Below are 26,482 nucleotides of genomic sequence, written 5' to 3'. Positions count from 1 at the left end.
CCCTTTACTGCCCTGAAATGAAATTTGTAAGGGATGTAATCTACTTGCACATGTATTTTAAAAATTCATCTAGAGCCCCAACTTTGATGTAAAAGAAAAATACAATTAGAAAAGAAGTTTATAATATAATAATACATGTTTCAGGACATGAAGACTCAGCATGGCAGAATTAAGTGATTGGTCGCTGCACCTCTATGGAAAATTGTCAGAAATGTGAGAGCTGTAAATGCAACCCACCAAAGGCCATTAGCATGTTCTATGGGTGGCTCAAATACGCAGAGGGATGCTGCTGTTGGTGATGCAATTTTCCAGCAAGGTGAAAACTCACAGGAAATTGCTGACCCAAATAAAGTACAATTTTCTCATAATTTATAGGTGCAAAGGTTGCATTCCTGAAAAATCCAATATATATTAAAATCATGCCAACCCAGCCCATTTGTTTTTATATGTAAATGTGTAGCAGGACACAGAATGATTCTCCCATGTGGGCAAGTGTCCCTGCATTTTCAGGACATCTAACACCCCATTTACCACCCATTCACTGACAGCCGTGCTCCAAAGCGTTGCCTCTACCAACAAACCCTCCCACAAGTTTAGGAAACGTATCTTGGCAATGGGTAGTGTTTCTATTGGGAACCACGACAAAACCTCAATTTACTTATATAAAGTTTTACTTACACAAGCAATGCACGATTGTCTCCTCCTTGTAAAAAATGAAGATTTTTACAGGTGCAGTTAAATTCCCTTTGACTTCCACCCCCACCCTAGTCTAATGCACACTCATTCTAAGTGGCAAGCAATGTCAACAATTGAGTATATCTCATTCCAGAGCTTTTATATATTCACCTACAGTTTGTGTATCCATAGAAAATATATGGTATCTGGTATAAGTTGAATTGCGTTCCCTCCCCCAAACTCGTATGTTGAAGTCTTAGCCTCTAGTACTTCAGAATGTGACCTTATTTGGTCACATTCCTCTGTTGCCAAAGCTTTAGCTTAGATCTTCTGCATTTCTTCCTTGGACGATCAGAGACACCTGTTAGTGGTCAGCACTATGAGAATAAATTCTCCCTTTTCATAAGAAATATTTTATAAAATCCCCTTTACTGCCTTGAGATAGCACCTTTGAAAATGTAATTGATTAGGCTAAGATGCAGTCCTGCTGGAGTACAGCAGGCCTCTAATCCAATATGACTGCTGTCCTTATCTGGGAAAATTCGGATGAAGAGACACACATACAGGTATGGGGTCTCTCTCTGTCACCCAGGCTGGAGTGCGGTGGCACAATCACTGCTAACTGCGACCTTGATCTCCTAGGCTGAATTGATCCTCCTGCCTCAGCATCCCGAGTAACTGAGTCTACAGGTGCATGCCACCATGCCTGGCTATTTTTTTTTTCAGGGATAAGGCCTTCCTATGTTGCCCAGGCTGGACTTGAACTCCTGAGCTCAAGTGATCCTCCTGCCTCAGCCTCCCAAAGTGCTGGTATTACAGGCATGAGCCACTACGCCCCACCGGGGTGATTCTTTAAAGCCAAGGAACACCACAAATTGCCAGCAAACCACTAGAATCTATGAGAGAGGCAGGAGACGGATCCTTCCCCCACCACGCTCAAAAGAAACCAACCCTGCCAATATCTTAATCTTAGACTTTGAGCCTACAGCACTGAAAGGCAATGAATGCATTTCTATTGTTTAAGTCCCCCAGTTCATCTAGAGCTTTGTCATGGCAGCTTCAGCAAAAGAATACAGTACCCTTCTGTGTTTCAGTGCTTTAGGTAACAAACAGATAAGAAACTATCTGACTGAGGAGCAGCAAGGGTCTGGAGCTACTGTGATTGGGTGACCTGGGTAGAGCCCCTCCTGGAGATGTCACTCTGACTAGAACTGGAAGGACAAACCCATCGCACGTACACTTGCATACAAACTCTGTCTTTCCCCTGAGTCCCATCTTACAACAAATGACTTACCCATCTAATCAGATTTGCAATTGAGTTGTTTGTGTCAAAGGAGAAAAGTTGTAATTAACCTTGAGACTTTTTTCAAGAGGCAGGTTTGCTTTATAAATGAAAAATAATGAATAAGCCAAACTGTACCCAGGAGTATGACAGAGTTTTAACTGGCTTCATGTATAGCCAGTGTGGCTGGGAGAAGTGTGATCTCCATTGCATTCCAGATCTTTCTCTGCACCTTACATGTGCATGCATGATGGAATGGGTTCCCAAATACAGCTTGAAATGTAGTGCATGACATATTACCCACGCAAATAAAATGAACCGTTCAAAATCATGGGGCACTGACAGAAAAACCAGACCTTTTCATAACCAGTTTCATCGAGTAATGCATTTAAAAATAATTTGCAAACTGGAAAGGTAATTAAAAGGGTCCTTTTACTCCCCTGTGCCACATGTGACAGTCTGTAATGTTTAATGAGAGTTGCTCTTTGAATCTAGGATTTAGCGAAAGACATTTGGCTTGGACAAGAAATAAGACAAATGCTGCTAACACGATTCTATTCAATTTAGTGCTTTACATACTTGCAGGAATGGTGGATTGTTTTCAAAGTAAGGTTTGTGGAAGCTGGGAATTTTGAAGTATTTTACCTTGAAATTATCTATAGGAATGCTTCTGTATGCTTTAAAAAATGTATACTCTGCATATGGACACAAAGAAGGGAACAAGAGACACTGGAGCCTACTTGAGGGTAGAGGGTGAGGATTGGAAAACTACCTATTAGGTACTCTGCTTATTACCTGGGTGATGATATAAGCTGTGCACTGAAGCCCCGCAACACACATTGATCTATATAACGAATCTGCACATGTGTCCCTGAGCCTAAAATAAAAGTAAAAATACGTACGTTCTAAATGGAAATTTGTCGATATAAAAAAATACTGTTAATTTTCTACTTTTTAAAATAGTTTGAGCTAACAGAGGCCTATAGTATTTTTGGTCTTCATTAAAAACACAATATATTTGTGTATGAACAGTACAAAGATATATATTTTGCTACAGAACTGTACAATTATCCTCCATATCCAACATAATAGAGCCACCATTATTTACAATTGTATGGACATAGTACTGTAAAATTGACGATTTTTATGTCAGTTTCCTTGATGGATTTAAAAACCATTAAAAATATAAATATTCCTGTCCCCTTAAATTTACTTAGTGTTTATTGTTATTATTATTATTATTATACTTTAAGTTCTAGGGTACATGTGCATAACGTGCAGGTTTGTTACATATGTATACTTGTGCCATGTTAGTGTGCTGCACCCATCAACTTGTCAGCACCCATCAACTCATCATTTACATCAGGTATATATATATATATATTTTTGGCATCTTTTAACAACACAGTTAGAATACTAACAAATTCTTAGTGTTTTTCTTATGCCTGCTTGTCTCACCTATTTGTCATTTAAAAATTGTTTGGAAGGGTAAAGCAATTTTGGCAATTCAGCAAAATCCTCACATCCTGCTTTGAAGGAGCATTAACTATTTTGTCCATCTTAGCTGTCTGAAAAGAATGATCAGTTCTGTCATCGCATGACACCATGGAAGTTCCCTGGGAGGTTGACAGGATCAAATGTACCGCACTGCATCTGTGACAGTTTTCTGTGTGAAGTGTCTTTTCCTAATAAACCTGCGTGTGCCGCCTTTGTCATGACGGCTAGCTTCAATAGGAGCCCTGAGTCACTGGTCCCAGGGCCTGAAGTGCCCTTCTGCCTTTTGCCCTGTCTCACCTTCTCATCCTTTATCCCTTCAGCAACTTTGTTTCTGTTGCAGAGGAGCCTTTCCTGGGCCTTCCCCTCACTGGGTCAAACCACCTCCACCCTCCAGTGCCTTCTCTGGACACTATTGTCTTCCCTTTGCTCACTGCAGTGGCGATGCCACACTTATTTGTGAAAGGATATTGTGGCTGTCTGTCTGCTTCCATGGTCTGTAAGCTCCAGAAGCACAGGAGCTTTTTAATTTTTTTTGAAGAATCAAAGAATCAAATCACTTATTATTAATATTGTGTTTTTTCCCATGAAAATTCATTTTAGATGATAAACCTGACCTCATATGGTAAGGTAATCATCTCAAAAGCCCATGCAGTTTTTGTTGTGTGTTTTTTTTGATAAAATATATACTATATAAAATTTCCCATTTCCACCCTTTTAGATATACACTTCAGTGACATTTACTACATTCACATTCACCGTGATCCTGCTCCAGAACTTTCCCATCATCTCAAACTGAAACTCCGATTCCATTCAACGTGAACTTCCCATTCTCCCCTCACCCCAGTCCCTGGCAACCACCGTTCTCCTTTCTGTCTCTGTGAATTTCACTGCTCTAGGTGCCGCATAAAAATGGAATCACATGAAATTTATATGGGGCTTTGTTTAATTCTATTCACCTGACACTTACTGAAGCACCTGGCCTGTGATAGGCCACTACTAAATACACTTAATAAATACTGGAGAAAAATGAATGAAGCACGGGGCGTGAAGTATTTTGATTTGAAAGCATTGCATGAAGGGATTTACCACTCTGGAAAGAAGGAATGATGCTTTTCAAAATATTGACTTGTGCCACTCAGAATCAGCCCTGTGCCTGGTGGAATGGCCACAGACCAGCCCAGCATGCCCGAGGGCAGAATGCGGGCGATGTTTTAAATCATTTGAGAGCGCTGCCACAGGGAAGGAGCACAGTATTCCAATTCATATGATTAAGGCCTCCTGGAAAAGGGAGCTCAGATGCTGATGTGCTTTTGCATCTTCTTCATTCATTCAGAAACACTGACTGACACTCTGGTTGTGCACTTGAGTGTGACGGCGATAGAGACAGATGTTTCCTCTGTTCTCGTGGGGTAGGCAGTTTCGAGCACCAGTTTTCAGTGTGTGGTTCTTGATTGTGTGCCTCGGAATCACCAGAATGGTTATCAAAATGTAGCTTGTCAGCCTTCACTGCAGACAGACTAAGCTCAAATATTTCAGAGGGCTGCAGGAGAAATCTTACACTGGGACAATTTCCTCTGTCCTTCTCACTAATGTTGGCGTCCAGAGAGGCTCAGGAGGGATGTTTATTACATGCAGTGTCCCCTAATTCGACTTCACCTGGGTCAGCTGGTACCAAATCATACAACATTCTAGTGAGGCTTCATCCGGTTCTGAGGTGCCCGCTATTCACCAGGGCAGCATGCTGGCTCATAATTGGGGGCCCAAGTGCTTGATGTGTCCTCTGGTCTCTTTCAATAGCTGCTTGCATGTGTGGATTCTTGAAGGCACTAGGTTAAGCCACAGCTGATTATAATGTCTCAGAGGACAGACAGACATTGCTTAGCCACTGGCCTGCAATGTGTGAGCCTGGGCATTTCACTTTACTGCTCTTGGCTAATAAAATGAGGACTAAAATCTCTTTGCCATAGATTGAGAAAATTACACAAAACACTGTGAGGTTCCTAAAACAGGGCCAGTGATTCAATAAATACTTAAATTACGTTGATCCCCATGGACATTATTAATTAAGAAACTGCTAATAATGTTCTCCTTAACTACAAAAGTTCTGCAGCCTTCTGCTGTTTTCTGAATGAGAGCATAAAATAAAGATAACAAAACTAAGCTCATCCAAAGGTGCTACTATGTGAAGAGAAATGGTAGGGACAGTGCTACAATCTTGGACACATCCACTGGCAGCCCCAGCATAGCCCCACAGGTAGGGCAATTCAAACTTCACAACAGCCATGGTCCCAGCAGGAGTTTACCTAGGTGGTTCAAGTAAAGAGACTTGAAGGAAGGTATTACTTTCAGAGGAGCACGTAAGACTAAGGGCACAAGCAAGGGATGCTGAGAGACACAGAGGCTCATCACAGCAGGAAGCCATTACCACCTCCCTCAGGCCAGGAAGGACATGGGAGGAAGTGGTGCTACTGGAGCCCACTGAGAGCTGTACTGTGAAAGGGGAGGCTAATCTAGCAGGAACAACAGTCACGGAGAGAAGCTAATATTGCCAGAGGCACGGCACCAAACCAGGGAAGAAAGACTCTGACCTTCCCCTCTCCTGTCCTCCATGCTCCCAACAGTGCTTGCTGTTGGCTAAGTCTGAATAGAAACCAGCCAGGAGCAAGCCACTGGTGGGGGAGCCCAGGTGTTGAGCTACAAGAGAGAAAGGCTTAGAATAGATCAAGAGGAAGGGCTGGCAAATGAGAAGAACAGCACACACCCTTTGCTCGGGTGTTTTTATGGAGAATGTTCCCTTTCTGAGAGGCCTTCCTCAGGCCATGCATCAAGCACAGAATGGGATCACTGCAGATTCACACGCAGAAGCGCTGTCTCGTCCGTTTCACAACAGAGACTTGAAAATCATCCCTAATTGGAAAAGCACGGTGCGAGGCAACACTTGTGTGAAGACCATTCATAGGGCTTTTAGTTTTCACTTTATTTTTAAAAAATCTGCCTTGTTTCAAAATGTGTTTAGGCAGTTTCACATCATAGTCACATCGACTCCATTTTCTCTTGAGAAGTTTTATCTCTTTTCCCTACTTCTTCCTACTGAGCATATTGACTCAAGACCATTTTTCCTACAGTTAGGCAGTAAATGGGAGAAAAATGAAAAAACAAATAACGTGATCTTTTCAGGGCACTCTGGTAATCTATGGCAATCACCTCAAATGCTGATTTGGATGTACTATGTGCTGTAAGGCGTCTACTTTTTTGAGCATTTGTAAATAACTCTCAAGAATGGAAGGAACTCTTTCTAGTCTAGGGAGGTCTTTGCCACTTCTCATCAATGGCACATCTATGTAACAAAGCTGGTCTTTCATTTGGCAACCTCTAGCTAATCCTAAACTTTTTGGAATGAGACGTGAATTCAGTGCCAAGTTATTCAGGAGTGGAGGGACTTCCATTTCTTGGTTTTGTCATGTGCAACCTAAGTAGAGAAGCACCGTGGCCTGCTGGGTGGGCGAGGGTAGAAATAAATTGGATCTGAAGGTTCTTTTGATGGTAGACAAAGAATGATTCAAGGGATACGTTAACTCTTAGGGCTCTCTGTGGGTCAACAGTGAGGTAATCAGGGAAGCCCCAAGTCCCTGCTCTCTATGGAAAGGCTTTTAATTACCCTTGGCAGGCTGTTCTTCCTTTTGCAGTGTGCCTTGGTCCAGCGCCATACTTTGGGGACGGCTACTTTGGGCACAATGGCTATTTATCATTTGGGCATTTGAGCTCTAGCCAAGTATACAAACCATCTCCCCATCAGACAGATATCAAGGTTTCCATGCTGGGCTATGAATTTCGTTATGGGCTTTTAGCACCATGATGTTTTTCTCAGGCATGTCCTCACACCCTAATAGTCATGGCTAGTTTTCTGAGGGGAAAAATTCTTTTGCTAAAATGCTGCATTTATGCCAACTCAGGTGTGCTTTTATTCAGTCAAAGCTCCTGACACCTCTTTAGAGATACATTAGCCATCTCCAAGAATTATATCCTAAAACATTAATAGTTTAGGGGACATCATTGTTACGGAACCAAACTTGGGTTCACTCACCCAGTGCACACAAAAGCCAAACCTGACACCAGGATTTCTAGTGAGATAAAGTGAGCCATTTACTGTAGGACACCAAGCAAGCAGAATTGGACAGTTAACACTCAGGACTTGAACTCCTTGATGGCTTCAAGGCAGGGGTACATTTCAGGAAAGCAGAAGTTATAGGCAAAATTGTAAATCAATATATGGAAGTTATACGCTGATTTGGCCTCTAAAGGCAGGGTATCTTGAAACGGGAACTTACAGGTCATCGGTGGATTCAGAGATTTTTTGATTTGCAATTGGTTAAGGAAGTAAGGCTTTGTCTAAAAACTTGGGGTCAGAAGAAAGGAATGTTAAGGTTTGGCCTCTGGGCGTGAGTCTCTCCAGGTCCCTCAGGAAGAAATTTAGAGCAAGAGCAGTGGTCAGAGCTTAGTCCCCAGTTTTCCTTCATCTGAGGTTTGTGTAACAGTGGTTGGCATTTTTTATTTGGTGGAAGTACTGGGTTCTGAAAAACAACTCAACGACATATTTCAAGATGTTATATGGGGCTTTTATGGGGAACCAAATACCTTATGACTTTGGCTCACTTGGGTACCTATTGTTTAAGTTATGATTACATTCTTGTTTAGTGGGTTATTTATTTACTTTTCTAATTGCTGGTTGTAGGGCTAGCTAGGTGCCTCGAATTGTCCTTGAAGAGATTTACATTTTTTTCTTTATCTGCGTGGTTGGGGAGGTAAGGGAGGCCAGCAGGCTCCTAAGAAGAGTCCTTTTCCATCTCATCGTTAAGCTCTAAGGTATTTATTTGAGTGATAGGGGCATAGTGAATCCTAGAACTTCATTTCTTGTCTGTCTTCTTTCTTTTCTTTTCTTTTTTTTTTTTTTTTTTTCTGAGATGGAGTCTTGCTCTGTGGCCCAGGCTGGAGTGCAGTGGTGTAATCTTGGCTCACTGCAACCTCTGCCTCCAGGGTTCAAGTGATTCTCCTGTCTCAGCCTCCAGAGCAACTGAGATTACAGGAATGCGCCACCATACCTGGCTAATTTTTGTATTTCTAGTAGAGAAAGGCTTTCAGCATGTTGGCCAGGCTGGTCTCAAATTCCTGACCTCGTGATCCACCTGCCTCGGCCTTCCAAAGTTCTGGGATTACAGGCGTGAGCCACTGCGTCCAGCCCTAAAACTTCATTTCTTTCTGTGGTGTGTGTATATTGCAGACTGCATGTGCTTCCCAGGTTTTCCCTTTCTTCAATTTGATTATTCTGATGCCTTTTTATAGAATATTTATAACATTGGTGAGAAGTAGAGGGAAAAGCACATGATTTAGGGTGAGAAAACATGAACTTCAAGTTCTTGGTGCCGACCTACGGCAAGTCACTTCACCTCCTTGGGTCTTACTTTTTTCATCTGTGAAATAAAGTTGTGATGTGCCAGGGTCTCTATCAGGATCAGGCACTGGGAAGCAATGGGGCAGTTCTAGGAAGCACTGAAGCTTCCTCGTCACTGCAGAAGAGGCTCCGCTGACTCACAGCAAAAGAGCATGAGGTGATCAGAATGAAGTCATCAATGTCAGACAGATTTTTCCCAGCTCCCAAACCTTCATAGATGCATCATTCTTTAGGGTATAAAGTCTGAATGCCTTAGTACGATGCCCAAGAACTTCCTTCCTCCAGCCACACCTGACTTACTCTTGGTGGCTGGATAGTACTAGCACTATCTACCATATGCCTGCCCCACTGTCTGCCCATTGTCCCTCACGATAGCTTTTCCTGCTGTCAAAATAACCCTCTCATCCCCTCTTGCCCTTCCAGTTGCGGTTCACTGAAGGCCTCCTTTCATGAACTGGCTGAAACCAGTCCTGCTGCTGGGCCTTAAGGGGTAAGGCTTTAGGAAGGGAGAAAGGGAAGTGAGCTGGCATTATTGGGTGCTGAAGGATGGTATGTTGTTACTGCATTTTATCCTCATACTCACCCTGAAAGAGGTGTTATTGCCTCATTTTACTTAGGAGAAGGCTGAGGCTCAGTAAGGCTAAGTAATTTGACCATGGTCACATGCTGCTAAGTGACTACTTTCAGATTCAAATTCAGGTCTGTACAGTACCTAAAGCTGCCTCCCCTGCCCTGAACAATGCCATTCTTTTAGGAGGCTTGCAACTATTCTCAAATAATCATGGTATGTAAACAGAAATTTACTCACTGATATAACTTGAGAGGCCTTACAACCCTTTCCAACATCAAATGGTTAATTGAAAGCCATTCGTTTTTCATAAACATTGACAACAATAGAGGCCTGAACATAATATTCAGGCAGTTTTTCTCTTTCTTTCCCTCTTTCTTTCTCTCTTTCTTTCTTTCTTTCTTTCTTTCTTTCTTTCTTTCTTTCTTTCTTTCTTTTTTCTTTCTTTCTTTCTTTCTTTCTTTCTTTCTTTCTTTCTTTCTTCTCTCTCTCTTTCAGGTAAAGGATTTGGGATTATTTTTCTAAAACTATATAATGGTGAAATGGCTAATATTGTTCATATTTAAACTGACTAATGAGTTGTTGGCGTTTACTTGATCTGGGAGTCACAGTTCAGAGAGAAGTACATTCCACATTATTTTATTACCAATGTAATTTTTTTAGAATTTAATTGGCTCTGCATGATTTTTAAAAATATGTCTATTTGGGGGGCTCTGCTGGTACTAGCAGCTGGTCCTTCCTTTACAACCAAGCAAAACTGGCTACCCTGAGCCAGGTGGGTTGCAGCTGTGTCTCCCGCTGAGGTTTGGGAGGTGGGGGAGCCAGGCTTCCAAGCTGCCTGTTGGAAATGAGGTATTTCAGGCCGCCTTCTGGAGAAACGAACCTTGCATTAAGCTGCATTCACACCAGACAAGAAGTTACCAAATCCCAACACACTGGCAGACGCACTCCCAGAGATTGGTAACCACAGTGGTTAAGACTTTTTTTGTTTTTTATTTTTTAAACTGCCTAAGGTGATGATGACTCATTGCAAGGTTAATGCATTTCACCTTTTACCAAAGCTGCAGCCAAAATATTTTTCCACCTTTATGACTCACCTTTTTCCCAGGCCTGTTAAATTAATAAGAGTTTAAAGAAAATATACAGGGAAGGTGGAGGCAGTCCCCATAGTCTACCTGATGAGCAGAGATATGTCCCAGCAGTTATCTAGAGCTTTCCGCTTTTTCCAGATTTAGGTTTAACATCGGGACTCTGAAGAGTTCCAATGGAAAATGCACCATAGCTTTTAGAAAGCTGTGTTTTCAGTTTCAGTGTCACATGAAATAGACATCCACTTGATTAAAAAAGGGATCCGTTATGAACCAACTGGGGAATATTTTTAATTATGATGGATCAATAAGTCTAAATCTTTAGAGGGCCTTGAATGTCCATTATAACCTAGCTTGACTATGCCTTCATAACTGTCTCCTACCAAATTCCTGCATTTATCCTGTGCTCCAACTAGACTGTTCGTCTTATGTACCTGAAGCCTGGTTTTTGGGGAGTCCCACCTGTATGCCAGTGTCTCAGTTCCAACTCTTTAACTCATGCAGGTCCAAGTCTTGGATTCCTGGTCTTGGGAGATATTAAACCTAAGACATCGCTGTGACCTCAGGATAGACAAAGTACCAACTTCTACTTGTTTACTTTTGTTTTCCTCTTACTCTTCACTTTTGGTCTTTTATTTGGGCTTATAATCACGTATGCAGTTTTAAATGTATGAAAGTATGTTTGTTCTATTTTATTTAGCCTTTCTGGATGTTTTACAGCATTATGTTTTTCAGGATTTTCAATATGCTTTAGAACCCAGATGAGCATAAGTAGTCAGTGGTTATCTTGCTTTGGAGACATCATGAGTGTTCACATTTGTGAGTATGCATATGTGCTTTTATATGTGAATTGTCAGTTGCTTTGCTAAAAATGCAAACTAACTTATTACTAAGTCCAGCATAAGTCCCTGAATTTAAGTAACATTGTTCTTTATAGGGATAAACTGTATTTTAATTTTAAGAAATAGGTTTTAAAGTTTACATTGAATACTTCTGTGGGGTCCATGGCTTACTTGAATTTCTTAAGTTGTGGTGTACTCTATGACATAGCACATTTGTAGGACATAATATCATAATACTTTTCGGAGTTTGTGGAATGCTTTGCATCTTTTAATGAATTTTTTAATAAAATTGTGTGCATTGAAATGCACAAACAACTTTGCATTTTAAGGATTGTGTGACCTGAAGAAATGTCCTTTTTCAAAGATCTCGATGATACAGCATGCTGTGACCAGTCGTATCTAAACCAGGGAACAGAGCAGTTATGTCCTGACAGTTTCTTTGATCTCAAATTTTCCATTTTAGGAAGAACATAAAATTATCTGACTTTGGCAAGAACCAAGAAGAATCTCTTTATTTCTCCAGATTGTCACCTACAAGTAAAAACTATCTTTCATGTGATCTTTAAGTGAGGCTTAAAAAGATCTTCTTCAAGCCTGATTTTAAAGCTTCAGGTGTCTAACTTTGAAGAAATGTAAATTCCTTGATTTTTTTAAGAACTTCCTCTTCAATCTGCTATGTAGTCATTTCCTAGTATCACAAACCGGGTGGCTTGAGCAGCAGATATTTAGTCTCTCAGTTTTGGAGTCTAGAAATTTGAAATCTAGGAGCTGGCATCCCTTGGCTTGTGGGCTCATCACTCCAAGCTGTGCCTTTGTCTTCACATGGCATTCCTCTGTTAAGGAGGTCCCACCCTAATCCAGTACAACCTCATCTTAATTGATTATAATTGCGAAGTTTCTATTTCTAAATAAGGTAACATTCTAATGATCCAAGCGAACATGAATTTGAGGGGAAACTATTCAACCCACTCTAGTCCAGTAGTGTGGGCTTTGGGCTGGCCAGAAGGAGCACAGGCTCTGGGAAGAGGCAGCCACCATCCCAGGCATCTTGTTAAGTCCAGATGTCACCTCCCAATGGAGGTGTGAGGTGTAAGGTATAGGTTCATAGGCCCGGGATCTCCTAAACGTGGAGTCTAAATATAGAGGCCCTCAGAGAGAAACATGTTCGTTGTGAAAAGCATTGACATTTCACAATAGTTAGGCTCTCCTGTCTCCATCCATTTGGGCTATCCTGTAAGCATGGAGCATGTATTCCCAAAAGGTAAAAAAGAACAGAACTGAACTATAAAAGAAATAGGGTTGGGGCTACCAGGAGGCACTAATAAGCACAGCGATGTAATCGTTTCCAAAGCTCACTGTCACCTTCCCTAAATCTTGAGAATCCCTGACATTTTACTGGACAGTGATGAAAGGCAAATGAAGCAAAACTGACTCTAGCCACAACCCTCCACATCTTCCTCAGTTTTCTCAGATCACAATGCTAAGAGCCAGGGCTGTCTACAAATATTATGTTTCCTTTAAAACACACACAATTATCAAAACTGAACAGATTAGAAGAGTAAACTTATTCAGATTCCTTTAAAGTCCATGAGGACTTAAATAGCACTACATTTTTTTGGCTGGATTGATAGGAGTAGTAACATGGTTTTTCACCAAGAAGCATTAAATGCCAGATTTTCATTTTTCCGCTCCCTATTTTGTCCAGAGAGCAAAAAGAGATACTTTAAAAAAATCCTTCTAGCGGCACAGTTTCCATGCTACAAACTAACATTAGCTTTAACCCCACAAACGTGTATTTTCCAATAATGCTTCACTGCAATGAGGTTGAAAATAGAATCAGCACAACTCAGGCTCAAAGGGAAATTGCAGTATCCAAAGGACTGCCTCTTGCAATTCATAACACGTCCTTATTTTGCTGTTTTTTTTTTTAAAGAAAGCAATGCCTGACTGCATTTTAGGGGGGATTTTAGAGGAATTGTTGGCTACATACAAAAACTGAAAAATATGACTTAATTTAAATTCCATAATAGGTCCCTGTGGTTGCTGTCTATCTTAAAGGAAGGATTAGAGGAAGGAAAATGTTTCTTTCTACTAACCAAACATCATAGTTAATACTATTCTGACATTAAATCTTTGTTTACCTAGTGTATTAGGTATAATTGGTGTGTCAAGCTAGTTATTTCTATCAGAGGTTCCCAGTTAAACCACCTTTAAATCGGTTTTAACTTTAGTTGGCTCAACATCCTCACCCACAATTATTTTAATTCTGAAGAAATAATTACTTGGCTTTCCACTCAAGCTTTACCTTTATTTGTGGCTTTAAAAAAAGTGTTGTCGAAGCCACTGGTACAGATTTTATACCAGAAAGGGAGAAAAGAGCATCTGTTGATCTATGGTTCCTGTTTAAGATTTAGGAATTTTATACCAGCGATTTGAGGCTTTTTGTGCAATTGAGCTGACTTGCTGTTTCTTGCATAAGCTCAGCAAGTTTTCAAAGTCAAAGGTTAGGGTTAGAGGTAAGGATACAAACACATTACCTGAACTCATGATGAGAAAGAATAAGGCTAATTGTTCATTGCTTCTTATCTCTGAGATTCAATTCTAAGAATTTTTTTGGTGGACAATATAATTTGCTATTTTTCTCAAAATGAAAACGTCTTGTTTATGCTGTTAAAAATAATATTTGGACTGTTAAAAGTTCGAACAATTGAACCAAAATAGAAAGTTAAAAATACCTCAAATTGGGTCACTTAGAGATAGCCAGGATTAACATTACAGGGTACATCCTTTCAGGGTTTTTTTTTTTCCCTGTGCAATGTATACATTAATACAAAATATACCTGTAGATTATAGTTATAAAATTGGGTCATAGAATACATATTTTATGATTCAATCACTCGGTGGTGGCTCATGCATGTCTTCTGATATCTGAATGTAGATCTTGATCAGAGTTTGAAATGACCCTATAGAACTCTCTATTTTATGGATGAACTTTAACCAGTTCCCTCTTGGTAGATCTGTTATTTTTCTGTTACAACTATGGCTGCTAAACACATTTTGTGCATATTGTTTCCTTATCCATAATTAGTCTACATTTTGTGCAAATGGAACCAATTATGTGTTGCCTTTTATTTGTAAGGAAAAGACACCTTATAAATAAACGCAAATCACTTAGGATCGACCACTTCTGCAAAACTTGGCCTGATCTCATAGGAGTCAGCTGGAGAGGCGTGAATCTGGGCATCATCCTTACTGCTTCTTCTTATATCTTCTTGACTTAGTCTCCCTCCTCCTGACTGTAATATACATGTGTACCAGCGGGCACACACCCATGCATGCATACATACATACACACAAACACATACATCATGCACAGGCATTAACATTTCAGGAAACTGAAGTTCTTCCCCATAACACTGACCAAATACCCTTAAAATGCAAATTTTAACATTTTATGGATACTTCCACATTTGGGAAGTACGTTTCCATATTTGGGAAGTGTACTTCTTTGGAAAATATGCTTCAAATACCAATTCCAAATGTGTTTTTGAGTGTTCTAAAAATATTTTTGAGTGTTCTAAAAAAACAAAACAATAGAAACCAAACCAAACAAAACAACAGAAACACCAGCATTATAAGTAGAACACATATTAGTCAAACTTTGCAGAACATTATCTCATCTGGAAAAGGATGATCTTCCAGTAACACTCAATATGTAGTACCATTGTTAGGAGAAATGTGATGCCATGAAACTTTACAACCTTAGTACCCAGGCTCATAAACTCTTTGCATTTCTCTCATTAATGGAATAATGTGGTGATGACTTATTTGCAGAGGACTCATTTGCCTTTGTTATTTGTAAGAATCCTGCAAGGGAAACTGGAAAGTTTCTAATCCCCACTTCATAAAGGAGGACCCTGAACCCAGAAAGGTAAAATGACTTGTCCAGGGACTTCCTCCAATGTGAGGCTGAGGGGCTGTGGTCTCTGAGTCAGACTTAAACTCTCAACTGCTTTTCTAGTGTTTAATTTATCATTCCATAAGGTCTTTCCATTATGATAGTTCTCCCATTACCTCAGAGTTTGGGTCCATGAGCACCGTTTGGAATGAGATCATTTTCCTATAAAACTTCTGTTAACAAAACTGTTCCATGACTGATTTGTGAAGTATCCATCACGCATGAATTTGCCTACCAGGCCCTCGACATTTTCAAATGGTATTCTAGGGGCCTGTTTAGGGGAGAAAGAAAGTCGCCTCTGACGTGCGTTAATTCTGGCACATATCATCACTGGGATCTCGTGTGCTGATGTGCACCCCTCTCCCTCCATTTCTGGCTATTTCTAAAAACATCTCCTCATGGTTTAAAAAATTTATTTACATATGTTATGATAAAATATAACAAATTCTGCTTCATTGATAATCCTAAATCTTATATATTTTGAGCCGTAACCACTGTTGACATTTAAACATATTTCTTCCCACTTTTTTTCTTTTCTTTCTAATCTTTTTTTCTGCGTCTATATGTGCTTTTGGGTGGTTTTAAAACTGATGGCATATTGTTTTGAAATGAAGTTTGTATCCTGCTTTTTTGATTTAAAGTTTTATCATAGGCATTCTCCACATCATTAAATAAATTAGAGTACATCTTTACAACGGCCTATTATGCAAACATGTATATAAAAAGTAGTCCTTCTTCTATATTAGGCCATAAGGTTGTTTAAATAAGACTGCAATGATGAAGACAGGTGCACCTAAATCTTTTCCTGAGAGTTTCTGGAAATGTATGTCTCCGTTGATAATGTATGTGATAGTGTATAAGAATGTTGTTTTCATTGCCTCTTCTAAGAACTTCATTACTTTTAAATATTTCATTAACATTTTTTGCCAACTTGATAGGCAAAAATGGTAGCGTATTCTATTCTGTTTATTACTTGGACACATCTATGTTTGTTCTTCAGAATTACTTTAGAAGGAATTTCCAGTTCTCTTACTTTGTGGTGTCTTGTGTCTCTCCGGCTCATTTCTCCAGTTTAGGATGAAGAGAAGGCTGTCTGGACCCAGGGTCTGTCGGCCAAGGCACCAACCTGCACTTGTCTGCTCCCTGTCCATGCACAAGATCAGACAACCTTCTCTCATCTACAACTCCTTGCCCAGCCCCGGTTCCACTCAGTCAGGTTCTGCTGGGCTTAGGAGGGGTCTTCTTTCCCTCTCTCTGCCTGTTCTCTGACAAGTGCCAGTGCCTGAGTACACAACAAAGCCCCCTTCCTCTGCGTGCCCTGCTACTTTTGGCCTATTTTGATAGCATTTTACTGGGTAGGCCTACAGCTCCTAGGATGCACTGTATACAATCCCCTTGTGTTATACTCTCTTACTGATGAAAAAGAGATACCAACTGGATATAAGGGATAGAAGTCATCCTCAAAAATGATACTCCTACAACAGAGGGAGAGTTTTCAAGTTGGTGGAGGCCCTCATCTTTCAGCCAAGGAGCCAAGGAGTAGGGGACACAGGGAGCCTTGTGGGACGGATGGGGTAGTTGGTTTCAGGTGGGCAAGTACGGTTCACACACTGGTCTGTAGCTCTTCAAGTAGTGGAAATACCCCCTAATTCCAACCAACATTAGGTTGATTGCCTGTATTAGTTCCAATGTATGTTCCTCTTTCATTGGATATGTCTTTATAGGTATTTTGATTGGAGTATCAGAAGCCTCCATCAGTGACTTATAACCGTACTCTTAAAACATTCTTTTAATTGAAAGCTTACACTGGTTTATTTTATTTTAATGGCAATATTTGTTATACATCACTACTGTTTGTATAGACAGCATACCTTTATATGTTTCTCTTGCTTTAAAATTAGGGAGGCCTTTTGCCACCCAGAGAGCGTATCATCCATTCTTATACGATGTTATGGAGCAGCATTTTGTTCAGCAGATGGCTTTTCCCATTTCCTCAGAAGAACCTGCTGGGCAAGGGAGAGAGCTGATGCTTCTTCCTCCCTTAGAACACCCACCACACTTACTCTCTACCTCATGGAAGGCCACCACAACCTCTGGACAGTAGCCTGATGCTCTATGAGGTTTATTAAACACATCAGATGATAAATAGTAATGCAACTACAAGCATCCTTCCTTTAAAAAATAATCCCAGCTTGAGAAGTAAAAGTGGCACCTCTAATTCTAATTTTTCAATCTCTGATTACTAATAAATAAACAGAACCACACGTTTGCCATTTACACTTTTTAAATAAAATGTCTCCGAATAGAGTTTCGGTTTCTTTGTTTAAGAAGTGTGGTTCTGTTTTGTCTTTTCACTCATCCTGGAGAGGATTCTACTCTTAAGTTGCTTGTGGTCTTCTCAGTCCTCAAATATTCTTTCTCAGCCTCCCTCTCAACAACCTGGATGACTTTTTCTAATCACCTTGCAACTCCTTCCCCCACTCTGAAAACTTTCCTTCATGCAAACTGCTTTAAAGAGACCACAGTCTGACTTCTGCACCTGTCATTCTTCTGCCACCACTCTCTGGAAGGCTACTATGATGTCCTAAGTCAATGGAGTGTCCCCGTTCCCATCCTACTTTGGTTCCTTTACAGCATTTGGTACTTGTGGCCATCTAGACGCTGATGCCCCTTTGGCATCTGAGACCTGGATTCTGCTCCCAGGGCGGGGTCTGTGTGGTGGACAGAGTCAAAACCACAGCATCGCCACTGACTTTCCATACGGTGCTAAGAGGAAGAGAGGGTCGCAGCATTGTAAAGTCTCTCTGTTTGTAAAACTAAACTTGTAATATCCACCTTAGAGCTGTTTGTTGAAGATTGAGTGGAATAATGCAGGTGAGAGCATTTTTATATCATTCTTTAGTATGCATTCACTCAACAACTATACATTGAGAGCCTACTAAATACCAGGAGTAAAGTGCTGAAAATCAAGGATCCACGGTGACCATGTCCTCAGGAACTTACAACTTCATGTGGGAACCTTTGTAAATCAAATAATTGTACAAAAAGATACACAGTTGCAACTGTGATATGTCTGGAAAGAGAAAACATAAGATACTGTAAGGAAATATAATGGAAAGATTTGATCCACCCAACCAGAAAGACGTATGAAGCACTGCCTTAAAGAGTGGCCACTTAATTGAGAATTATATGTAGAGGGTAGCGAGGCCAACTGATGACAGCAAAGGTTCTTAAGCAGGGCAAAGGCCCTGTGACAGGAGGGAACCTAGCAGGCCAAGGGATGGAGAGAAGACCACAGTGGCTGAAGCACAAACAGAGGGGAGGGAGAAGGCAGTGCTTGAGAGGTAGATGGGGACCAGAATGGGCAGAACTTGTGGGACCTTGCAGGCCATGATAAACTTTGATATGTATCCCAAGAGCAATGGGAAGCCATTGGCATGCCTTTAGCGGATGATGCTGTGGTCAGATGTGCGTCTCCTGATGCTCTTTCTGGCTGAAGTGTGGAGGGAATTGGAAGAGGGCCCCCGTGGCCACAGGAGACTGCTTCTCATTTCTCCCTCGTGCTCTTCCTTCTGTTGATTCCTACGTATAACTGAATTTTTAGCCACCTGCTGGATTGATCTATCTGGTGGCCAGAAATTTAAGCACATCCTCTTAGTCTCTGCAGATGGAGCCTATGAAAATATCTTCAGTTCCTCCCCTACCTTGGCCCAATCAGTTCTCATGCTACATAAGTATCTGGCAGATACTGGTGAACATACAGCACCACTGTAAGGACTTCCTGCACAGTTTTGAGAATATCTTTCTGGTCCTTAGGCTTGTTTCCCCTTTATCATACCCAGTGCTATTGCTGCCAGATCAGTATTCCAATGGGCATCTCCAGTGACTGCCTTTCTCTGATTAGCCTTCCTACATTCTTCTTTTTTTTTTTCTTTTTGAGACAGAGTCTCCCTCTGTTGCCCAGGCTGGAGTGCAATGGCACGATCTTGGCTCACTGCAACTTCTATCTCCCAGGTTCAAGCAATTCTCCTGTCTCAGCCTGCCAAGTAGCTGGGATTACAGGTGTGTGCCACCATGCCCAGCTAATATTTGTGTTTTTAGTAGAGATGAGATTTCACCATGTTGGCCAGGTTGGTCGCGAACTCCTGACCTCAGGTAATCCACGCGTCTCGGCCTCCCAAAGTGCTGGGATTACAAGTGTGACCCACTGCACCTGGCCCCTCCCCACACTGTTTACATCTGTTGTGCATTCTAGCCACAGTCCCCTGCTTCTTGCTTTTATTACAGATGTGCTGGTGTGCTCCAGTCCGATGCCATTCTGCCTTTATTTTCATCTGTTGGAATTGTAGACATTTTCTATGCCTCAGCTGAAATACCACTATTGACAAAAAAACCTTGTGGACGCTTCCAATCTTACATGAAATTTCCTACCTTCAAGCCACTTATAGTACTTTACTTCTCTCTTTAATGACACATATCACACTGGGATTTGTGTTATCCACATGTTGTAGTTTTATGTTACTCTCTCTTCTGAGCTACTTTTTCCTGGAGATCTGGGACCACAGATGGCTCACCTGTGTATGAGTTATAACTTTCATATCAGTGTCTTGTGCAAGGAAGATGCTCAGTACTTATGTATCAGATCAGTGTCTGTTAGGATAATAATTATGCATGTGTGAATTAAACCTGTCTATTCTCTATTACCATGGTGTGTTTTCTGCATTCTGTTAGAAGTCTGGAGCAATGAATTATTTTGTTATTCTCATATGACTATTCCCTCTCTCCCACATTCAAGCATACAAATATGAGGAAGGCATTTTTGAACTGCGTGTTATGAAGAGAAAAAAGAAAAAGACAAACCAAACAATTCTTTGTACGTTTCATTCTGGTTAGAAGCCAACGTAAATGCTTGTGCTATAAGAACAAGCATATTTCCTGCCGTGAAGGCTTGGCTGTTTATCCTGGGACCCCTCTCCAACACTGGCTGCCCTCGAAAGACTGTTAACCCCTGCTTTGAGCCAGCAAACCAGATGTGGGTTTTTTAAGCAAATTATTGGTTATTTCACCACATGTAGTTTTTGCAGTTAAGTGTTTCCAGCTTTTCAGAGCATTCCACAGGAATAACATCATCTTTTTCCTCCAACCTGTTAATTAACATAATTATTTATCAGCCCTAAAACCACAGCTTGAGTTTGTTAAGTGGCTAGCTGAACATACATTCACTGGATGGAGACCAATGCTGCTGGAGAGAACAATTCAGCGATAAAGAAAAAACTGGAGGTCCCTGGGGGAGGGGGAATGGGGCAACATGCTCCATTCCCTTCTTGCTTCTTGGGACTCATCAGTCTGTGCTTATGCTACACCTTTAGGTGTTGGCTTCACCTCCCCAATAACTTGTCATCAAGTTAATCTACTTTTTAGACTGAAGAGTGTGTCATGTGACCTCTGAGTTCCCATCCAGTTCTTTTTATTTTTTTAATTTTATTTTTTCCATAAGTTATTGGCAGTGCAGGTGGTATTTGGTTACATGAGTAAGTTCTTTAGTGGAGATTTGTGAGAACCTGGTGCACCCATCACCCGAGCAGTACACACTGCACCCTATGTGTAGTCTTTTATCCCTCGCCTCCCCTCACTCTTCCCCACAAGTCCCCAAAGTCCACTGTATCATTCTTATGCCTTTGCGTCCTCGTGGCTTAGCTCCCACATATCAGTGACAGCATACGATGTTTGGTTTTCCATTCCTGAGTTACTTCATTTAGAATAATAGTCTCTAATCTCATCCAGGTCATGGTGAATGCCGTTAATTCATTCCTTTTTATCCCATCCAGTTCTAATATTTGAAATGTGTCATTGTAGATTCAAGGGGCAAAATTGTGAAACTGCAACACCTCTAGACTATTTTTCTTTCACTCTCCAAATCTCATGGCACATTCTTGGGATTAGCAGAAAGTTCTTTCTTTCCTCCACCCCCTGCACTCCTACCCCATGGTGCTGCTTTCCCACCAACTGGGAAAGGATAACAGTACCTTAACAGATTGAATATGGAAACAGAAATGGGAATCCAGCTATCTGCTAATAAGCCAGATATTAAAGTAAGGAGATTTGCAAAAACAGTAAGACAGTGCTACTCATTAAATATTTTTGGTTTTGGAAAATATACTTACTATTCATATAAGTATTATATTTATGCCAACATGTAATATATTTTTTGTTATCTTAAGTAAATTTAAAAAATTATCAGTTTTAATTTCAAACATAGAAAACATCAATAAATGCTACCTATATAAAACAAAAGCTTTTTGGGAGCCTTAATAGGTTTAAGGAGTGTGAAGAAGTGCTGGGACTAAAAAGTCAGAGAACCGTGGCCTTTCATGTATCAGGGATGTGAACAGATCTTATGCTACCAAGCTTTCGTCATTCTGTTAGGCAAATGGTAAGTTCCTTAGAAAACAAGTCAAACACGCTGGGCACATGTAAGTGTTTAAGTACTTTGACAAAAGCCACCATGTGGCACCTCCATCCTTAAGGTGCCACAGTCAACTGAGATTACCTCTAACAGTCTTGAGCAGGGCTTGCTCTAGAAACTGTAATGCACGTGCTGTTAGGGAAGAAGCCGGAGAGCTGAGGATGAGAGAAGTTGGTAGCTATGGGACCCGGAGAAGGGAAGGAGAGCCCTGGGATTAAATTAATAAGTTTTGGGGAAATACTTATGGGTAGGGGTCCTGGGTATCTACAAATTTCCTCCTTTTAGCATTATTCCTTGAGAGCAGAAAACCCGTTTTCAGAATTCAGCTACTGCCTGCACTGTGGTTTTTGTGAAGACAATAATTAGTAGCTTGCAGTGGATTTCATGTGCAAGTTACAGTGGCTCCAGGCTAGACCAGAGATGGATACATGTCCAAATGTTTAAGTCAATGTTTAAACGGCTGAACCATAAAATGTTTGAATTTGATTCCAATTCCCATAAAGCAGACCCCATCTTGCAACTTCTTGGGACTGTATTCTGCTTCTCTCACAGTTCGTTGACAAAACCTCTTTCCTGCCAACAGAGGTTTATTAGCACATTAGTGCTCGCCCTCACATTCCATTTTGAGAAAAATCTCACACACCCACAGCCAAAAGTCATTTTCATTCTATTTGCAGAAGCCGAAGAATAGCATCTTCATATCACTTTGATCAGAGTTACAGTCTCCGTAAGAGAAGAAAAAATTGCAGCCACTCTTCAATGAAACAGTTTTTCTTGAACTACTAGAAGCGTCAGTGACAAGGGTGGAGAGATGTACAGTTCTGTTTTGGGGTCCAAATAAGTCCCTTTAACATTAATACCCAAATTTCAGTGATTCATTGTTCCTTCCCACATCGAATTGCATTGTTAAAATTACCCTCAATGATTTCAAAAGTCCTCAAAATGGGGTGTCTCTGTTGTGCTAAGGAAGGTGCCCAATCACCTTGAAAATGAACTTTTAAGAGCCTTAGTTAGCCATCTAACCCCAGATAGTATCTTCCCGTTTCTAGCACTTTAAAAAATCTACTTAGCATTATCTGGAATTGTCTTTTTAATTTATACGAGTGTGTGTTAGTTCTGACTCATTCCTTCCATTAGAATATAACTCCCTGAGGCAGAAATTCTGTCTTGCTCATACTATTTTCCTGGCACCTAGAACAGTGCCTGGCTTTCAGTATTTGTTGAATAAAAGAATGAAGTTACAGTGCCCCTTCTGAAAATGCTTTTTCTCCAGGAACAGTCACTCTTCTCTGACGGAATCCACACCGAACCTCAGTTTTAATCTCTACTAATATTTGTGGTTGTATCTTTGCAAGGACAGGCTCAGAGAGAAGCATAAGGTTGGGTTTCTGCCACAGAATTGCCTACAGTCAACTTGAGAGCTGTATTGTCAGTTAGGGTCCAGCAGGAACAGAAGATAAACCCTCATTGGGTAATTTGAAGTGAGGCTGATAAAGGCACTATCTATAAAGATGTGAGCAAGGGTGAGAGGATCTAATGAAGGATGCTACTCTTCCCTTCAGCTAGTAATGACAGGGAGCTGTTGTCTCCCCAGAACCCCAGGAATGTGGTTCTAAGGAGAGGGCCAGCCAAGTGGACCTGGAATATTCTAGAGTAAACAGGGCCAGCTTTGCCACATGCTTCCATGACAGAGTCAGAATTATGAAGCGAAGCCAGAGAAGCAGAAAACTAATAGGGGAAGAAGGGAAAGAAGAGGGAGAAAGAGTAGAGAATAAAGACTTCTTGGACCTGCATGGTGTGAAAAGAAATGCCCCACGGTCCAACATCTTCTGGATTCAGTGTGTGTTTGTGATTGTCTGATAAGAACATTGCAACACTCTCAACACCATGACAACCGTGATTCCCAAATTGATCCTGAAAAAGTATCTGTAGATCCTTAGGTCTCTGGAGTTTTTAGAGTATAGCATCTCCTAATATTAATCATCTTTACAGAAGAAACTTCAGGAGTGATGCTAACTCATCTGTGCCACTTAATGCCAAAGTAACAAAGCCCCCATCCACTGAGGACGGAGAGAGCAGATTGTGTGGACAGGCAGGGGTTTCTGTCGCATAGAAAGCACCTTATACAATGTCTGACACACAGTGAGTGAATAAAACATGGTGAGTAATAATGATATCAGGCTCCCGACAGATAACTTGACTCTTAGGTTTCTGAGGCCGGTCTAGAAACAAGCCGAACTGTACCTATATCAGAAGACCCCAGCAGGCCTGTCCCGAGGTGTACTCAGCGGCAGAAAATCCAGCCACATTCACATTCAGGCAGTCTGGCTGCAGCCTCTGCTCTCCAAACCTGGTGGGTGCCCCACCCTTCGCCCCTCAGTGCTTGCTGTTCTTGGACACACCAGGGGCTGCTTACTGCCAGCCCTAGGCTCTCTCCTCAGGGCTTTCTCTGGTTGCAGGCACAAATAGACCAGAAGTACCAGAGCGTTAAAATCCAGGAACATCCCTCATCTAACAGCCTAGACTTGGTGACTGAGTACTCCGGAGAGTCTCCGCTCAGCTGGGATGGCTCTCGAACTTGTTCTTCATAGTCCTTCTCAGGCTCCTAGCAGGACTGAGTCCTGGCCACCCACAATGCGACCCTCCTGATTAATGTACCCTGCGTTGACTTTCTTCCCATCCCTGGCCCAATATCTGTTTCTTTCCTGGTCCTTCCTGGGATCACATCCTAAATCAACTGCTTGCATTCACATTCTTGTCCCAGAGTGACTTTGAAAGGAGACCAAGCCTAAGGCACCGCATGCTCCCATCTCCTCACCTTCAATTTCCCCCATGCTTTAAAATTTCCTTTCTCCTAGCAAACTCTTCCACCAGCAAACACTCTCTCCTGTTGGTTATTTATAACTTAGAGTGGATTTAAGCCAATGTATTCCATGTATTTCCAGAGTTTCTTCCATTTAATGGCGAGGTCAACTCAACTCAGCGAGCTTTGCCTCCATCGTCCTCCATCAGCTCTGGGGATTATTCAACAGCGTTGGCTTTCTACTCTTTTCCTGCATCGCTCTTCTACTTTCGATTCCAAAGTGTTGGAGCTTTCTGTCCACTCTCTCCAATGACCTGCTATGTTTTTATCCTTTGGAAAACAACTATCTTTTTTTAAAAAAAGAAAGAACACACATATCATTCTTGTCCCTCTGCTCTCTCCTCTTCAGTGCTAGGTTTGTCCATTGACTTTCAAGGCTTTACGTATCATGTTCAGATGGGTGACCTCTAAAGCTATATCTCCACCATTAATTTCTCATCCAAATCCTGGTCTCCCATAGTCTATGGAGCATTTCAACATCCATACCTCTTAGTCCCAAATAAAGCCAGTAGATGCAAACAGAATTCCTCATCTTCACTGTCTTCTTTTCCTAAGCTGCCTATTAATATCAAAGAGAACACCATTCCCACAACCTTTCAGTTTCACACTGTAGTATTCATGTACATTTCCTTCCTCTCTTTTGGCTTCTTAATCCTTTACCACTTCCTAACTCTCCTCTCTAACCACAGACTCTCCCTGTTCCACATTGCCCTATAGAAAGCTGAGTTAGTTTTTCCCAAATTCTGTATTCACTGTGTCATTATGCAGCGCACGCACACACACACACACACACACACACACACACACACACACACAATAGTGGTAGTAGCTCTCAACAGACTTCAGAATAAAACCCAGGTTTCTCAAAATGTCTGTGCACTTCTTTGTCCTTTCCTTATTTCTAAAAATGATTTTAGAGCTACACAAATCTGACTAAAAACTATTAATTTATCTTTCTCTATTTCCCTGTTCTCTTCTCCAGCCAGGCTGCTCCATCCAGTGCCCTCCAAACGCTGTGCTCACTTACATCTGTGGGATTTTGCTGGTGATCCTTCCCTATTTATCTGAGGTAAGGTATCTTGAGCCCTAGGCATTATGTGTTAGGCATTATGCAAAACTCTGACATTGTATATTATCTCATGTGATCCCTATAACAAGTCTGTGTGCTAAGAACTATTATTGCCTATATTTTATAGATAAAGGAATTGAAGAACCAGGAAGTGAAGGCACATTGCCACATCATACAGTGGGCAAATGCTGGAACAAGGTTAGAACTCCCTTCTGCATGAATACTGTTTTAAAAAGTACTCCAAACTTGTAGATCCTGTCCATATTGGGTCGTTTCAATGTCAAATGAGAGCACTATCAAAGAGGCCTCCATAAGGAGTACCTGGCTCACCAGAGAGATGTATTTTTGTTTGACAACAATTATTATTGCTTAGACTCTAGACTCTGTGGACTTATTTTAACTCAGTAGAGATTGTCAAATTCAAAGGATCTTTTTTACAGTAGAGGAGCAAATATTTTTGTCCACTAGGAAAGGGGACCTCAAATGCTACAGTTATTGTTGTCCCATAGAACATTAACCAGCTTTGTTTTTAACTTAGCAATCTTATTTCAGTCTTCTGACTCTCATGAACAACACATACTTTGATTTCTCGTACATTCTGTTGAGTCATTTTTTATAATATACTGATTCCCTGATTAATGAGCTAAGTAGAACTTTGAAAGGTATGCACTTCGTATTTTTATGAGAGTCATGCTTTTGATGTTTAGAAGATTATACTTTGACAA

General features: G+C 41.0%; 1 long non-coding RNA gene across 1 annotated transcript; it reads left to right on the top strand.

Moving 5' to 3' along the window:
- LOC126937506 (uncharacterized) lies at nt 1-25,955 on the top strand. The gene is made up of 5 exons (XR_007719757.1): nt 1-316; nt 1,778-1,909; nt 23,818-23,985; nt 25,671-25,757; nt 25,885-25,955. It is a non-coding gene; the product is annotated as an uncharacterized LOC126937506 (long non-coding RNA).
- The last annotated feature ends 527 nt before the right edge of the window (nt 25,956-26,482 follow it).

This window comes from Macaca thibetana, chromosome 15 (genome assembly GCF_024542745.1).
Source record: "Macaca thibetana thibetana isolate TM-01 chromosome 15, ASM2454274v1, whole genome shotgun sequence".
Taxonomy (NCBI): Eukaryota; Metazoa; Chordata; class Mammalia; order Primates; family Cercopithecidae; genus Macaca; species Macaca thibetana.
The sequence above is the reverse complement of the archived record's forward strand: the minus strand, read 5'-3'. Positions and strand labels throughout refer to the sequence as shown.